Source organism: Clinocottus analis, unplaced genomic scaffold, assembly GCF_023055335.1.
Source record: "Clinocottus analis isolate CAN_PGR_092001 unplaced genomic scaffold, fCliAna1.0.p SCAF_10, whole genome shotgun sequence".
Classification (NCBI taxonomy): Eukaryota; Metazoa; Chordata; class Actinopteri; order Perciformes; family Cottidae; genus Clinocottus; species Clinocottus analis.
This window is the reverse complement of record NW_027175821.1, coordinates 12,189,506-12,195,842: the sequence shown is the minus strand read 5'-3', so window position 1 is coordinate 12,195,842 and position 6,337 is coordinate 12,189,506.

The window sequence follows — 6,337 nt, the reverse complement described above, 5'->3', positions numbered from 1 at the left end:
TGTTGGCAGTTTATTAAGTCCACCTCAAAACTACAGCAATTAATTTAACTTTTTTTGTGCATGAATTATTTTTTACCAAGTGTTTTTATTGCTCTTTATGCATGAAAAACAAGATTTGAACTTTTTTTTCCTCCTTTTTTCCCCCCCATTTAAAAAAAAAACATTTTTAAATGTCCACTCAGGTGGACAGCATGCGTTTTGGTTTTTCAACTGAAGAAATATGTATTTAACAAAAACAATGGACACAATAATATATAAAGATGTAAGCACTCTAAATTATAAATACTCTAATATATGTAACGTTATATCCAAAGAAAATTAACAGACTATTTACGTGCAACTACGCCATCAAAACCCATGCATAGACAAGAAAACCACATTGTAATAGATAAATTACAAAAAAAAATAAAACACATTTTGTATTCTACTGGCCATTACCTTTAAACCTCAGATGAAGATGTTAGATGAATGTAGATGGCAGTACATGTTTACATTAATGGCTTAAGCGCCAGTTCCCTTAATTGTCTTTGATACACAGTTCCCCAAAATTCACACTTTGATCTTTGTTATCTCTAATAACATTGGCTTTTCCACTAGAATATAAAATATATATCTGTGGGTTTGAATAATATTTGGCTGCCCATTGAAGTGGTTTTACCAGGTCACTATTTCATAAGTTTATGTGTGACATACTATCTTTAGATTAGTAGAGTTTCATTTTTCTTTCTTTTTGCCTTTATCTGAGTATGTATGTGTACATACATACTCAGATAAAGGCAATCATTGTTCATTTCACTTTGTTTGGACCATCTAATATGTGAAGGTGTTTTATAGCATTAGTTTTCTTTTTTTGAACAATACATATTTGTGAATTTGGCTAATTGTTACAAAATGCTATACACAAGCCAAATAAGACACAACACCATAGGATAAACGTCTTACTTCTGTGTCAAAATAAAACGCCACAATCAAAACCTGAGAAACGTTTTTTAAAGGTATTTTTGCAACAAAATGATCCACACATTCATTGGAATTACTTGTTCTAAACTGCAACAACAACACACTGATGTACTTTATTCAAACACTGCTGATTTGCTCTTGTGGTTGAAGGAGGCAAATGGTGTCCTTTGCCATTATGGCAATAGCTCCTGTTTATGGACAGCCGTTGACTTCCTCCCAGTAGTTTGCCTGGCTGTTTGGTAGAAAATGCAAAAACATGAAGTCATTGGTTCCTTTGTACGTTCACAGCACAGTTTTTATTTACTGAAGGGCATAAACCCAACATTTTAATGACTACGTTGCATTGTACTGTGATTCAGAATGAGGTGAGACAATTACATTCCGGTATAGAAAGCTTAAGACATACCTGCTCTCCAGTTTAAATGTATGACTTATCAATGCTATTATTATTATTATTATTAATATTATTATTAATATTATTGTTATTATTATGGATGCCTAAGACTCAAATCAGGATTTACAACATGGTCCGTCAGAGTGGCCACAATGTCATTGGAAGTGTCTTTCTTTTGCCAGGTCTTTTTCTTTGTTCTTGTCCCGCCTCTTTGGTATATATCTTTCTGAAGAATACTGTTTATAATAATCAGAACTGTATGTCTAGGTACAACAAGCTTAACATGGACAGAAATAATGTATTAGACTGGAATGTCTACTGAAGCTGGTCCTGTGTTGCTTGAAAGCAAATGTGTAAACGGGAAGGGCTACTGCACAAGCCCATTGTATTCACTCAATTTGAGTCAGGGTAATAAAAGGGCAAGGCCAGTTGGGCTGATGTTTTTAATTAACTGTTAGAAAGATTTACTTGACGCCTAGGAGTAAAATCATTAAAACAGGAACATTTATTCATTGCAAGGAAGGAGCAGAGTCAGAAGTACAACATGATAGACGAATTGCAGATCCAAGACTGCTCCCCGAATGAGCGAAGCACTACCTTCTTAAATAGCTTAAGGTTATCAATACACCGAGGCCACCATAACTTCTTTATGGCTTCATTCCACCATTACGTCTTTAGATTGGCCTCTGCATGGTATGATAACTATGGAATTGCACGTTCTTTCAGACAGAGACGTACAGATTCCCCTGTCTCATTGCTATCAGGAGACATGCTGAGTTTGTGTGTAAGATTAAACAGAGACAGTAAGATGAGGAGTCTGAATATAACATTGAAACAGTCGTTGATTAAGTGTAAATAAGTTTTTCTTCCAACATTAACTCGAAGGGAAACTTCAGAAATAATGGTGAAAAAAAAGCACAAGAAACATGGGCTTATGATGTACAAAAATACTATAATTGTTGTTGTTATTATTATGAATAATGTGAAAATACTAGATGTTACATTATCTCTGCAACAGGAGCTGAATTGCGTCCGTAAGCTGTAACTCAGTGTGCTACTCCATGGACTAGCCCTAACTTTGTATTACTCTTGATTATATTATTGCATTGAATCGATTCAGTGTATTTCTTTGACTTTGTAAAAAAGTCTTTGTATTATTGAAAAACATTATTTTCTTGGAGGACCTGAAGTCTTCTTGGCCCAGCTGATGGTTTTTCAACACCACCATCCCCATGTAGTTTGTGGTCCTTTATGAAATAAATAGGGACTAGTAAAGAAGAGCATGTTCTTTCTAATAAAACATTGTCTCCACTAACAGTACATGCCAGATGTACAAACCCTTTTCTTTATGGATTTTAGCTGATTCATGCCGTTACTTTTTCTCAGCCTATGAAGACAATTTCCCACAAACAAAACCTCCTCTGTTGTCTGTTCGAGTAAATGAAATGAGGAAACAATTCAAAGTGTAACAACAGTCGTTTTGTCCACCTGATCCTGAATTTGAGTGTTGTATATGAAGCGGTTCTCATGCAACACTCTTTTCTTCTTCACAGTTCCCCTCCAGCTGCCAGGAGGCCACACTGATGGCCTGGCTCAGAGAAGTGATGATGGAGGTCAGACCGATGAGGTAGCCGTCCTCTCTGCTCCCCTCGGCCCACGGGATGTTGTGTCTGAGCGGGCTCGCGTCGGACACCGGTGTCGTCTTCGCAAAGTCTATCATCCACACGCTGGCCTTGCCGCCATTGTCATGGACAAAGAGAAGCGAGCTGCCAATAACCTGATCAGGTCAAACATAAAGATATTATCAGAAAAAAGACCTCTGTGTTCAATGAGTTTAACAAAAATAGATCTGTCTCTATCTAAACTAACCTCATGGGTTTTGAAAAATAATGAATTCTTCAGTGCATCACTCAGTGCCAGGAGTCTGGAGTGGTAGGCCTTCTGACAGCAGATGCGTAGAGTTGTGGTTTAGCAGCAACAATTAGTACACACATCACAGAGTGGGCACCAAATAAAGAAATGACAAGAAACCAGGAGCAAAGATTAGAGAAGGAAAGGAGGAAAATTAGAGGACTTACTAGCTTTTCAGTTATTGTATTTTGAAATTTCCATTTCCATTTTTTTTGTCAGCGTTGATGTATGTTTAGTCTTTTATGTATTATTTAGTCTTGATTTAAAGCTTTTTTCAAGATATAAATGCCTCCTTACGGCCATTGTGTTGAGATATACTTTAACTGTCTTCAGATATCGGAAGCTGAATATGGTTCGATCAAGTTTTCACTTCCCCCAAAAGAACTACTTGAGATACACAACTTTCATTAGTTCTGTTTTTGAGTCTTTTTTTAATCATGTTTAATAATTATTTTTCTTTCATTGATTCCTTGATTTTGTTCTAGATTTTTTTTCATGATAATTATTGTATGATTTAGGTCATGCTTTCTGAAGGATGAGTGGCGTTTTCATAACGGACAGAACTGACCATGATTTCCAGCTGTCTCCGAGTGAAGAAGAGGAAAGCCTCTGTGACCTGGGCTAAAGTCCGAATTTTCCTAAAGTCCCGTTGTACACTCCCGTCCTCCATCTAACTCACAGAGAAGCAACACAAGAACACAGACATGGCACATTTGAGAATTTTATGAGAATTAAACAGATAAATAGATGTTTTGAGTTGTGCAAGGATTTTTATCGGCTTTCAATCCTACCATGACGCCTTCTATCCTGAACCCCAGTGTGGACGTAGAACTGGTCGTATCCCTCCATTCAAGGTATCGACTCTTGGTCAGCCCTCTATGTTCATGTTCCTCTGCCGATGGAGCGGACGGGTCTGTTTCCACCATCTTCTGGTACAAGTCACTTCGCAAGGTGGCTTTAGTCCGGGCTTTGATCAGCTCCTCCTCCTGGTATGTCCTGAGAAGGAAACTCTCATGTTGTACATAAACATAAGGATTTTACAACTCAGTCCCTCCTCCTCATAACTAATATCTACAAAGTTAGTTGTAGTGCATTCAAACCTACCTGACTCCCATTTTGCAGTCCATGATGACAGGTTTTCTCACACCGCCCAGCAGGTCCTCCAGGCGGATGTAGCAGTGCTCCCCCTTGGTAACCAAGCCGTGGTACTGCGGGACAAAGGGTCTCAGCGGGTCTCTCATCAGGCTGTCCAGGCACTTTGCCTCCACTTCACTGTACAGTTTCAACACCTCACCTCCCTCACTCAGCTGGAAGGTACCTGGCAGCAGTGAGGCAGATAGAATTATTAACTACCCACATGGGTAATAAAATAAGAAGATCTCATCATGTGTTTTCTTCCTTTTACTGTGAGTGAACAATCAGGTCTATGTACTATAGTCTTATATGAGACAATGAACGTGTGAACGTATGTGAGCTATTTTCAGCTTGCAATAGAGCAGCGATATAATAGAAGATGTAGTTCATTTGAGCGTTGTACTGATCTCAGTAGTTGCTGAGTTTGCTTTGGATGAACGTGCCTTGATGACCAGCCAGCTGGACCCAGGAGCTCTGCTGCCGCACCGACCAGTGCATCACGGTCAGGTAGGTCTTCCAGATGCGGCGCTGGGGTACAAAAGATCAGATTATTTTGATGCCTAAATGCCAGTTGAAATGGGTGTGGAGCCTATCCCAGTATGCCGTTTTTGAAGAGCATACAGAGAAACATTAACCTGAAGCTAAACTAGAATGCACCCGAAGCCTGAATGTGTGCGTGCAAGTGAAAAAGTCCCAGCTAGCATGTGAGGGTTTAACTCTGTTCTTGTTGCTGTGGAGTGACAGTGGGGACCGAGACGCAATTCCCTCCTTATGAAGGGTTATTTTCAAAAGTATTGGCTTCCCATGTCAAAGGCGGTCCTCTAGGATTTTTTTTATTTTATTGTCTGCTAGACCCATTTTCTAGGCCTAAACAGGACTTTTTCACAGCAGACCTTTTTGACTTGTCACAGCAGGAACAGGTGTTACTAATAACGTTAACGATGGGCTATTTTATCCAAGGGTCCCATCACCGTGTGACATTAAGATTGAGAGACTAATTAGTTGGGCTACATGAAACAGTATGAACACCTTCTAAGTCCTCTGTGAACGTCAAAAACTGTAATGAGGGTCAGTGTGTTTGTCGTACCTCGACAGTTAAGATCTGTTTTATATATACACAAAACAGCTGCCATGAGACGGAGGCATGAAAAAAAAAAAAAAAAAAACAAGGGAAGGGAAAACAAACCTGCGCATGCTCAGTATAGGCATTGTTACAAAATGACATTTTTTTTGGGACAAATTGATATCCAAGACTTAATACTTTACTATGCAGGTGTTTTATAAATGTTATTGATATACTATTTTGGTCGCAGAGATGAAATGCTTTGAAGATGTGTATTTCTCATAAATTATGTAATGTTATTTTGACTGCTGTGTCTTTTATTCAGTCCTTACAGGCTTACAGAAAGGTCTTGTTGCCTTCCTCCTCTCATTGTCTGCTCCGGTCTACTTTCAGATCTGCTGCGGCAGCACACAGGTATGCAAACGCCATTCAAATCTGACTTTGTCAAAGTCCTCTTTCAAGCCAATGCAAATTGAGCTGGACTAAAGGTGCAAAGAACAGTTAAGAAAAATAGTTTTACTATGCCTCTTCTGTGGAAAACCAGAGCAGCCAGATGCACAGGCGAAATGCCAAACTGGCACATCAAATGGAAACAGTTTAAATGTTGGCATGGATGAAGTTTAAAAACTTAAGTTTAAACTCCATCCATACGATCTCACCTTGCTAAACGCCCTCCTCTTTGAGCCAACATCTTCTCCTTCACTGAAGACGTCGTCGCTCTCTGCTGAGGAGAAGTTGACGGAGGAGCAAGAGGAGGTGGAGGAGGATTGCAAAAGCTTGGAGAGGATTGGGTGTGGGGAGGACCACTGATGTGTTGCGGAGCCCTTTCTCATTCCTGGAAACTCCTCTGCCTCTTCATCCTCCCCGTTTGGGGT